We start from the raw sequence: 13,086 nt of genomic DNA, 5'->3' as shown, positions 1-13,086 counted from the left end.
CCGCCAGGGGGCGCGCTGCTGTCTGAGGGACAAAGAAGGAGCGTCACTGAGACGCGTGACGTCATCGATCCGTGAAGGTTTGATCAGTTATCGTTAGTTTTGTTCATCGATACTCGTTAATGAAACCAAGAAAGATCAACATGATAATAAAGAGTCATTCCTGTAAAAATAAACCACTGATCGAATATATGTTCAAAGGAGATCGATGTTGACGCCGAAAGACAAGATTATGGGATGTATTCTTAGAAGTCTTTAAAAACACTTTTACACCGATTTTTATGTGACGATGATTTAAATTGTATTAGTTCACATAATGTGAATGTTTTGTTGCTCTTGTGTTGATCACTGTAACCATTAGTGTTACTAGTATTACTAAGTACTAGTTTAAGTGACGCCAAAAGGTCAGATATCTGCCTAAAGGAATATTTAAAATCAGGCAGTCGTTGCTAAAAGTCACAAAACTTTCATCCAAATGAAAGCTAAAGATGCTCGTTGAGAGGAAGTTGAACTGGTTTGATAGAACATGATAGAACATAATAGAACATGATGGAACATGATGGAACATGATGGAACATGATAGAACATGATAGAACATGATAGAACATGATGGAACATGATAGAACATGACGGAACATGATAGAACATGATAGAACATGATAGAACATGATGGAACATGATAGAACATGATGGAACATAATAGAACATGATAGAACATGATGGAACATGATAGAACATGATGGAACATAATAGAACATGATAGAACATGATGGAACATGATAGAACATGACGGAACATGACGGAACATGATAGAACATGATAGAACATGATAGAACATGATAGAACATGACGGAACATGATAGAACATGATGGAACATGATGGAACATGACGGAACATGATGGAACATGATGGAACATGATAGAACATGATGGAACATGATGGAACATGACGGAACATGACGGAACATGATAGCACATGATGGAACATGATGGAACATGACGGAACATGACGGAACATGATGGAACATGATGGAACATGATGGAACATGATAGCACATGATGGAACATGATAGCACATGATGGAACATGACGGAACATGACGGAACATGACGGAACATGATAGCACATAATTGAACATGATGGAACATGATGGAACATGATGGAACATGATAGCACATGATGGAACATGATAGAACATGATAGAACATGATGGAACATGATGGAACATGATGGAACATGATAGAACATGATGGAACATGATGGAACATGATAGAACATAATAGAACATGATGGAACATGATAGAACATGATGGAACATGATGGAACATGATGGAACATGATAGAACATGATGGAACATGATGGAACATGATGGAACATGATAGAACATGATGGAACATGATAGAACATGATGGAACATGATGGAACATGATAGAACATGATGGAACATGATGGAACATGATGGAACATGATGGAACATGATAGAAAATGATGGAACATGATAGAACATGATGGAACATGATAGAACATGATGGAACATGATGGAACATGATAGAACATGATGGAACATGATGGAACATGATAGAACATGATGGAACATGATGGAACATGATGGAACATGATGGAACATGATGGAACATAATAGAACATGATGGAACATGATGGAACATGACGGAACATGACGGAACATGACGGAACATGACGGAACATGATGGAACATGACGGAACATGACGGAACATGATAGCACATGATGGAACATGATGGAACATGATAGCACATGATGGAACATGACGGAACATGACGGAACATGACGGAACATGACGGAACATGACGGAACATGATAGCACATAATTGAACATGATGGAACATGATGGAACATGATGGAACATGATGGAACATGATGGAACATGATGGAACATGATAGCACATGATGGAACATGATAGAACATGATGGAACATGACGGAACATGACGGAACATGATAGCACATGATGGAACATGATGGAACATGATGGAACATGACGGAACATGATGGAACATGATGGAACATGATGGAACATGATGGAACATGATGGAACATGACGGAACATGATGGAACATGATGGAACATGACGGAACATGATAGCACATGATGGAACATGATGGAACATGACGGAACATGATGGAACATGATGGAACATGACGGAACATGATGGAACATGATGGAACATGATGGAACATAATAGAACATGACGGAACATGATAGCACATGATGGAACATGATGGAACATGATGGAACATGATGGAACATGATAGCACATGATAGCACATGATAGAACATGATGGAAGTTCATGGTAATGAAACGATGATTCAAACCACATCAACCAAGAAACACTTCTTGAATATTGAATATTAAAATATTATAATATTAAAAACAAACAGAATAAATGTTCTCAGCGAAGCAGAAAGTTTGTAAATGTTCTGAAGAAATGTTCAGAAACACTAACAGCCTTTAAAGGAGCATTAATTACATCAGTTTGATGTTACGTCAGATTGAAAGTATTGTTTCTGGCGCCCCCCAGTGTCAGAGCGGTGTCACTGCAGTGTCATGGCTCCTCCGTTGCACTGTTGCCACAAACGAAATAAGATTTGTTCGTATTTGTTTAATACGTGTAAATGCTCCATTCGTAGTGTTGAATAAATCGAGCAGATCTTCAAGAGTTCTTCAAATCAGTCTCGCCTTCGATGAGTCACCAGCTCAGGTCACATGACTCATGGTTGAACTGTGACTCACAACACTTTCAGTTTGACTCACAACTGTTGGTTCTTCGGTCTCAGAGATGATGGACTCAATAGAACTTCTGTCTCTATGGTTTGAGAAATGAAAACCGTGAGAAATATCAACCAACCCTGAAGAAAAGTTAGATAAGAAGAAAGAGAGCGAAAGGAGAAAAAACCCTGGAAGGTTCGACTCAAAGTTATTTCATTTGTCGTTCCTTCGCCAGGAAACTCAACAGAATCATTTCAGACTTTATTGACTTGAAACAAGCAAGAGCTCATCAGGCTTTAACGTTTTTAACGATTTATCTTTTGTCATCACAAGATTGTGTGAAATTTAACTATATTAGTTATATTTTTACAATAAAAAGAGAAATTGTTTATGACAGAGAATATGGACCATTATTAAATCTTTAAATTATCTTAACTCTATTAATATGTCTTCTACACTAGTCACCAGATCACCTATATAGATATAACTGACGTATATATACTGGTGTATATATAGATATAACTGACATATATATACTGGTGTATATATAGATATAACTGACGTATATATACTGGTGTATATATAGATATAACTGACATATATATACTGGTGTATATATAGATATAACTGACGTATATATACTGGTGTATATATAGATATAACTGACGTATATATACTGGTGTATATATAGATATAACTGACGTATATATACTGGTGTATATATAGATATAACTGACGTTTATATACTGGTGTATATATAGATATAACTGACGTATATATACTGGTGTATATATAGATATAACTGACGTATATATACTGGTGTATATATAGATATAACTGACGTATATATACTGGTGTATATATAGATATAACTGACATATATATACTGGTGTATATATAGATATAACTGACGTATATATACTGGTGTATATATAGATATAACTGACGTATATATACTGGTGTATATATAGATATAACTGACGTATATATACTGGTGTATATATAGATATAACTGACGTATATATACTGGTGTATATATAGATATAACTGACGTATATATACTGGTGTATATATAGATATAACTGATGTATATATACTGGTGTATATATAGATATAACTGACGTATATATACTGGTGTATATATAGATATAACTGACGTATATATACTGGGTTATATATAGATATAACTGACGTATATATACTGGTGTATATATAGATATAACTGACGTATATATACTGGTGTATATATAGATATAACTGACGTATATATACTGGTGTATATATAGATATAACTGACGTATATATACTGGTGTATATATAGATATAACTGACGTATATATACTGGTGTATATATAGATATAACTGACGTATATATACTGGTGTATATATAGATATAACTGACGTATATATACTGGTGTATATATACTGGTGTATATATAGATATAACTGACGTATATACACTGGTGTATATATAGATATAACTGACGTATATATACTGGTGTATATACACTGGTGTATATATAGATATAACTGACGTATATATACTGGTGTATATACACTGGTGTATATATAGATATAACTGACGTATATACACTGGTGTATATATAGATATAACTGACGTATATATACTGGTGTATATACACTGGTGTATATATAGATATAACTGACGTATATATACTGGTGTATATATACTGGTGTATATATAGATATAACTGACGTATATACAGTGGTGTATATATAGATATAACTGACGTATATATACTGGTGTATATACACCGGTGTATATATAGATATAACTGACGTATATATACTGGTGTATATACACTGGTGTATATATAGATATAACTGACGTATATACACTGGTGTATATATAGATATAACTGACGTATATATACTGGTGTATATACACTGGTGTATATATAGATATAACTGACGTATATATACTGGTGTATATACACTGGTGTATATATAGATATAACTGACGTATATATACTGGTGTATATATACTGGTGTATATATAGATATAACTGACGTATATACACTGGTGTATATATAGATATAACTGACGTATATATACTGGTGTATATACACTGGTGTATATATAGATATAACTGACGTATATATACTGGTGTATATATAGATATAACTGACGTATATATACTGGTGTATATATAGATATAACTGACGTATATATACTGGTGTATATATAGATATAACTGACGTATATATACTGGTGTATATATACTGGTGTATATATAGATATAACTGACATATATATACTGGTGTATATACACTGGTGTATATATAGATATAACTGACGTATATATACTGGTGTATATATAGATATAACTGACGTATATATACTGGTGTATATATAGATATAACTGACGTATATATACTGGTGTATATATACTGGTGTATATATAGATATAACTGACATATATATACTGGTGTATATACACTGGTGTATATATAGATATAACTGACGTATATATACTGGTGTATATATAGATATAACTGACGTATATATACTGGTGTATATACACTGGTGTATATATAGATATAACTGACGTATATATACTGGTGTATATATACTGGTGTATATATAGATATAACTGACGTATATACAGTGGTGTATATATAGATATAACTGACGTATATATACTGGTGTATATACACTGGTGTATATATAGATATAACTGACGTATATATACTGGTGTATATACACTGGTGTATATATAGATATAACTGACGTATATATACTGGTGTATATATACTGGTGTATATATAGATATAACTGACGTATATACACTGGTGTATATATAGATATAACTGACGTATATATACTGGTGTATATACACTGGTGTATATATAGATATAACTGACGTATATATACTGGTGTATATATAGATATAACTGACGTATATATACTGGTGTATATATAGATATAACTGACGTATATATACTGGTGTATATATAGATATAACTGACGTATATATACTGGTGTATATATACTGGTGTATATATAGATATAACTGACATATATATACTGGTGTATATACACTGGTGTATATATAGATATAACTGACGTATATATACTGGTGTATATATAGATATAACTGACGTATATATACTGGTGTATATATAGATATAACTGACGTATATATACTGGTGTATATATACTGGTGTATATATAGATATAACTGACATATATATACTGGTGTATATACACTGGTGTATATATAGATATAACTGACGTATATATACTGGTGTATATATAGATATAACTGACGTATATATACTGGTGTATATATAGATATAACTGACGTATATATACTGGTGTATATATACTGGTGTATATATAGATATAACTGACATATATACTGGTGTATATACACTGGTGTATATATAGATATAACTGACGTATATATACTGGTGTATATATACTGGTGTATATATATGATGTATATATACTGGTGTATATATAGATATAACTGATGTATATATATGATGTATATATACTGGTGTATATATAGATATAACTGATGTATATATATGATGTATATATAGATATAACTGATATATATATATATACATGTATGTCATGTCATATTTAGTGTTTCCTCGTCTCTTTTAGTTCCTGCAACAGGAGAAGTTTTGTTGTGTCAACAGTTTTTCTAGATAACGACACAAACATGTCAATGTCAACAATTCATGTGCTGCCCCCTAGTGTTGCTGTGAGCAGATCTAACCTGTGTTCATGTGCTGCCCCCTAGTGTTGCTGTGAGCAGATCTAACCTGTGTTCATGTGCTGCCCCCTAGTGTTGCTGTGAGGAGATCTAACCTGTGTTCATGTGCTGCCCCCTAGTGTTGCTGTGAGGAGATCAAACCTGTGATCATGTGCTGCCCCCTAGTGTTGCTGTGAGGAGATCTGACCTGTGTTCATGTGCTGCCCCCTAGTGTTGCTGTGAGGAGATCTAACCTGTGTTCATGTGCTGCCCCCTAGTGTTGCTGTGAGCAGATCTAACCTGTGTTCATGTGCTGCCCCCTAGTGTTGCTGTGAGCAGATCTAACCTGTGTTCATGTGCTGCCCCCTAGTGTTGCTGTGAGCAGATCTAACCTGTGTTCATGTGCTGCCCCCTAGTGTTGCTGTGAGGAGATCTAACCTGTGTTCATGTGCTGCCCCCTAGTGTTGCTGTGAGCAGATCTAACCTGTGTTCATGTGCTGCCACCCTAGTGTTGCTGTGAGCAGATCTAACCTGTGTTCATGTGCTGCCCCCTAGTGTTGCTGTGAGCAGATCTAACCTGTGTTCATGTGCTGCCCCCTAGTGTTGCTGTGAGGAGATCTAACCTGTGTTCATGTGCTGCCCCCTAGTGTTGCTGTGAGCAGATCAAACCTGTGTTCATGTGCTGCCCCCTAGTGTTGCTGTGAGCAGATCTAACCTGTGTTCATGTGCTGCCCCCTAGTGTTGCTGTGAGGAGATCAAACCTGTGTTCATGTGCTGCCCCCTAGTGTTGCTGTGAGCAGATCTAACCTGTGTTCATGTGCTGCCCCCTAGTGTTGCTGTGAGGAGATCTAACCTGTGTTCATGTGCTGCCCCCTAGTGTTGCTGTGAGCAGATCTAACCTGTGTTCATGTGCTGCCCCCTAGTGTTGCTGTGAGCAGATCTAACCTGTGTTCATGTGCTGCCCCCTAGTGTTGCTGTGAGGAGATCAAACCTGTGATCATGTGCTGCCCCCTAGTGTTGCTGTGAGGAGATCTGACCTGTGTTCATGTGCTGCCCCCTAGTGTTGCTGTGAGGAGATCTAACCTGTGTTCATGTGCTGCCCCCTAGTGTTGCTGTGAGCAGATCTAACCTGTGTTCATGTGCTGCCCCCTAGTGTTGCTGTGAGGAGATCAAACCTGTGATCATGTGCTGCCCCCTAGTGTTGCTGTGAGGAGATCTGACCTGTGTTCATGTGCTGCCCCCTAGTGTTGCTGTGAGGAGATCTAACCTGTGTTCATGTGCTGCCCCCTAGTGTTGCTGTGAGGAGATCTAACCTGTGTTCATGTGCTGCCCCCTAGTGTTGCTGTGAGCAGATCTAACCTGTGTTCATGTGCTGCCCCCTAGTGTTGCTGTGAGCAGATCTAACCTGTGTTCATGTGCTGCCCCCTAGTGTTGCTGTGAGGAGATCAAACCTGTGTTCATGTGCTGCCCCCTAGTGTTGCTGTGAGGAGATCTAACCTGTGTTCATGTGCTGCCCCCTAGTGTTGCTGTGAGGAGATCTAACCTGTGTTCATGTGCTGCCCCCTAGTGTTGCTGTGAGGAGATCTAACCTGTGTTCATGTGCTGCCCCCTAGTGTTGCTGTGAGGAGATCTAACCTGTGTTCATGTGCTGCCCCCTAGTGTTGCTGTGAGCAGATCTAACCTGTGTTCATGTGCTGCCCCCTAGTGTTGCTGTGAGCAGATCTAACCTGTGTTCATGTGCTGCCCCCTAGTGTTGCTGTGAGCAGATCTAACCTGTGTTCATGTGCTGCCCCCTAGTGTTGCTGTGAGGAGATCTAACCTGTGTTCATGTGCTGCCCCCTAGTGTTGCTGTGAGCAGATCTAACCTGTGTTCATGTGCTGCCCCCTAGTGTTGCTGTGAGCAGATCTAACCTGTGTTCATGTGCTGCCCCCTAGTGTTGCTGTGAGCAGATCTAACCTGTGTTCATGTGCTGCCCCCTAGTGTTGCTGTGAGCAGATCTAACCTGTGTTCATGTGCTGCCCCCTAGTGTTGCTGTGAGCAGATCTAACCTGTGTTCATGTGCTGCCCCCTAGTGTTGCTGTGAGCAGATCTAACCTGTGTTCATGTGCTGCCCCCTAGTGTTGCTGTGAGCAGATCTAACCTGTGTTCATGTGCTGCCCCCTAGTGTTGCTGTGAGCAGATCTAACCTGTGTTCATGTGCTGCCCCCTAGTGTTGCTGTGAGCAGATCTAACCTGTGTTCATGTGCTGCCCCCTAGTGTTGCTGTGAGGAGATCTAACCTGTGTTCATGTGCTGCCCCCTAGTGTTGCTGTGAGCAGATCTAACCTGTGTTCATGTGCTGCCCCCTAGTGTTGCTGTGAGGAGATCTAACCTGTGTTCATGTGCTGCCCCCTAGTGTTGCTGCGAGCAGATCTAACCTGTGTTCATGTGCTGCCCCCTAGTGTTGCTGTGAGGAGATCTAACCTGTGTTCATGTGCTGCCCCCTAGTGTTGCTGTGAGCAGATCTAACCTGTGTTCATGTGCTGCCCCCTAGTGTTGCTGTGAGGAGATCTAACCTGTGTTCATGTGCTGCCCCCTAGTGTTGCTGTGAGCAGATCTAACCTGTGTTCATGTGCTGCCCCCTAGTGTTGCTGTGACCTGGATTATATTAGATCAACTTCATATAAACCTTATATAAACCATATATAAACCAAACCATATATAAACCTTATATAAACCATATATAAACCAAACCATATATAAACCTTATATAAACCATATATAAACCATATATAAACCTTATATAAACCATATATAAACCAAACCATATATAAACCTTATATAAACCATATATAAACCTTATATAAACCATATATAAACCATATATAAACCTTATATAAACCATATATAAACCAAACCATATATAAACCTTATATAAACCATATATAAACCATATATAAACCAAACCATATATAAACCTTATATAAACCATATATAAACCAAACCATATATAAACCAAACCATATATAAACCATATATAAACCTTATATAAACCATATATAAACCAAACCATATATAAACCAAACCATATATAAACCTTATATAAACCATATATAAACCTTGTATAAACCATATATAAACCAAACCATATATAAACCAAACCATATATAAACCTTATATAAACCATATATAAACCAAACCATATATAAACCAAACCATATATAAACCTTATATAAACCATATATAAACCATATATAAACCTTATATAAACCATATATAAACCAAACCATATATAAACCTTATATAAACCATATATAAACCTTATATAAACCATATATAAACCAAACCATATATAAACCTTATATAAACCATATATAAACCTTATATAAACCATATATAAACCATATATAAACCTTATATAAACCATATATAAACCAAACCATATATAAACCTTATATAAACCATATATAAACCATATATAAACCAAACCATATATAAGCCTTATATAAACCATATATAAACCAAACCATATATAAACCAAACCATATATAAACCATATATAAACCATATATAAACCTTATATAAACCAAACCATATATAAACCAAACCATATATAAACCTTATATAAACCATATATAAACCTTGTATAAACCATATATAAACCAAACCATATATAAACCTTATATAAACCATATATAAACCTTATATAAACCATATATAAACCAAACCATATATAAACCATATATAAACCTTATATAAACCATATATAAACCAAACCATATATAAACCTTATATAAACCATATATAAACCATATATAAACCAAACCATATATAAACCTTATATAAACCATATATAAACCAAACCATATATAAACCTTATATAAACCATATATAAACCATATATAAACCTTATATAAACCATATATAAACCTTATATAAACCATATATAAACCAAACCATATATAAACCTTATATAAACCATATATAAACCATATACAAACCTTATATAAACCATATATAAACCAAACCATATATAAACCTTATATAAACCATATATAAACCAAACCATATATAAACCTTATATAAACCATATATAAACCAAACCATATATAAACCAAACCATATATAAACCTTATATAAACCATATATAAACCAAACCATATATAAACCATATTTAAACCATATATAAACCAAACCATATACAAACCTTATATAAACCATATATAAACCAAACCATATATAAACCTTATATAAACCTTATATAAACCATATATAAACCAAACCATATATAAACCATATATAAACCTTATATAAACCATATATAAACCAAACCATATATAAACCTTATATAAACCATATATAAACCAAACCATATATAAACCTTATATAAACCATATATAAACCAAACCATATATAAACCTTATATAAACCATATATAAACCATATATAAACCTTATATAAACCATATATAAACCTTATATAAACCATATATAAACCAAACCATATATAAACCTTATATAAACCATATATAAACCATATACAAACCTTATATAAACCATATATAAACCAAACCATATATAAACCTTATATAAACCATATATAAACCAAACCATATATAAACCTTATATAAACCATATATAAACCAAACCATATATAAACCAAACCATATATAAACCTTATATAAACCATATATAAACCAAACCATATATAAACCATATTTAAACCATATATAAACCAAACCATATACAAACCTTATATAAACCATATATAAACCAAACCATATATAAACCTTATATAAACCTTATATAAACCATATATAAACCAAACCATATATAAACCATATTTAAACCATATATAAACCAAACCATATACAAACCTTATATAAACCATATATAAACCAAACCATATATAAACCTTATATAAACCATATATAAACCAAACCATATATAAACCTTATATAAACCATATATAAACCAAACCATATATAAACCATATTTAAACCATATATAAACCAAACCATATACAAACCTTATATAAACCATATATAAACCAAACCATATATAAACCTTATATAAACCATATATAAACCAAACCATATATAAACCTTATATAAACCATATATTATCAAAAACCATATACAGTGCCTTGCGAAAGTATTCGGCCCCCTTGAACCTTTCAACATTTCGCCACATTTCAGGCTTCAAACATAAAGATATAAAATTTTAATTTTTTGTCATGAATCAACAACAAGTGACACAATCGTGAAGTGGAACGAAATTTATTGGATAATTTAAACTTTTTTAACAAATAAAAAACTGAAAAGTGGGGCGTGCAATATTATTCGGCCCCTTTACTTTCAGTGCAGCAAACTCACTCCAGAAGTTCAGTGAGGATCTTTGAATGATCCAATGTTGTCCTAAATGACTGATGATGATCAATAGAAGGCACCTGTGTGTAATCAAGTCTCCGTATAAATGCACCTGCTCTTTGATAGTCTCAGGGTTCTGTTTAAAGCGCAGAGAGAACCATGAAGACAAAGGAACACACCAGGCAGGTCCGACATACTGTTTTGGAGAAGTTTAAAGCCGGATTTGGATACAAAAAGATTTCCCAAGCTTTAAACATCTCAAGGAGCACTGTGCAAGCAATTATATTGAAATGGAAGGAGTATCAGACCACTGCAAATCTACCAAGACCCGCCGTCCCTCCAAACTTTCATCTCAAACAAGGAGAAGACTGATCAGAGATGCAGCCAAGAGGTCCATGATCACTCTGGATGAACTGCAGATAACTCCAGCTGAGGTGGGAGAGTCTGTCCATAGGACAACAATCAGTCGTGGCCTTTATGGAAGAGTGGCAAGAAGAAAGCCATTTCTCAAAGATATCCATAAAAAGTCTTGTTTAAAGTTTGCCACAAGCCACCTGGGAGACACACCAAACATGTGGAAGAAGGTGCTCTGGTCAGATGAAACCAAAATCGAACTTTTTGGCCACAATGCAAAACGATATGTTTGGCGTAAAAGCAACACAGCTCATCACCCTGAACACACCATCCCCACTGTCAAACATGGTGGTGGCAGCATCATGGTTTGGGCCTGCTTTTCTTCAGCAGGGACAGGGAAGATGGCTAAAATTGATGGGAAGATGGATGGAGCCAAATACAGGACCATTCTGGAAGAAAACCTGTTGGAGTCTGCAAAAGACCTGAGACTGGGACGGAGATTTATCTTCCAACAGGACAATGATCCAAAACATAAAGCCAAATCTACAATGGAATGGTTCACAAATAGACGTATCCAGGTGTTAGAATGGCCAAGTCAAAGTCCAGACCTGAATCCAATGGAGAATGTGTGGAAAGAGCTGAAGACTGCTGTTCACAAACGCTCTCCATCCAACCTCACTGAGCTCGAGCTGTTTTGCAAGGAAGAATGGGCAAGAATTCCAGTCTCTCGATGTGCAAAACTGATAGAGACATACCTCAAGAGACTTGCAGCTGGAATTGCAGCAAAAGGTGGCGCTACAAAGTATTAGCGCAAGGGGGCCGAATAATATTGCACGCCCCACTTTTCAGTTTTTTATTTGTTAAAAAAGTTTAAATTATCCAATAAATTTCGTTCCACTTCACGATTGTGTC

The sequence above is a fragment of the Callionymus lyra genome, chromosome 11 (assembly GCF_982586985.1).
Source record: "Callionymus lyra chromosome 11, fCalLyr1.hap1.1, whole genome shotgun sequence".
In the NCBI taxonomy this organism is placed as follows: Eukaryota; Metazoa; Chordata; class Actinopteri; order Syngnathiformes; family Callionymidae; genus Callionymus; species Callionymus lyra.
Note: the sequence above shows the minus strand (reverse complement) of the source record.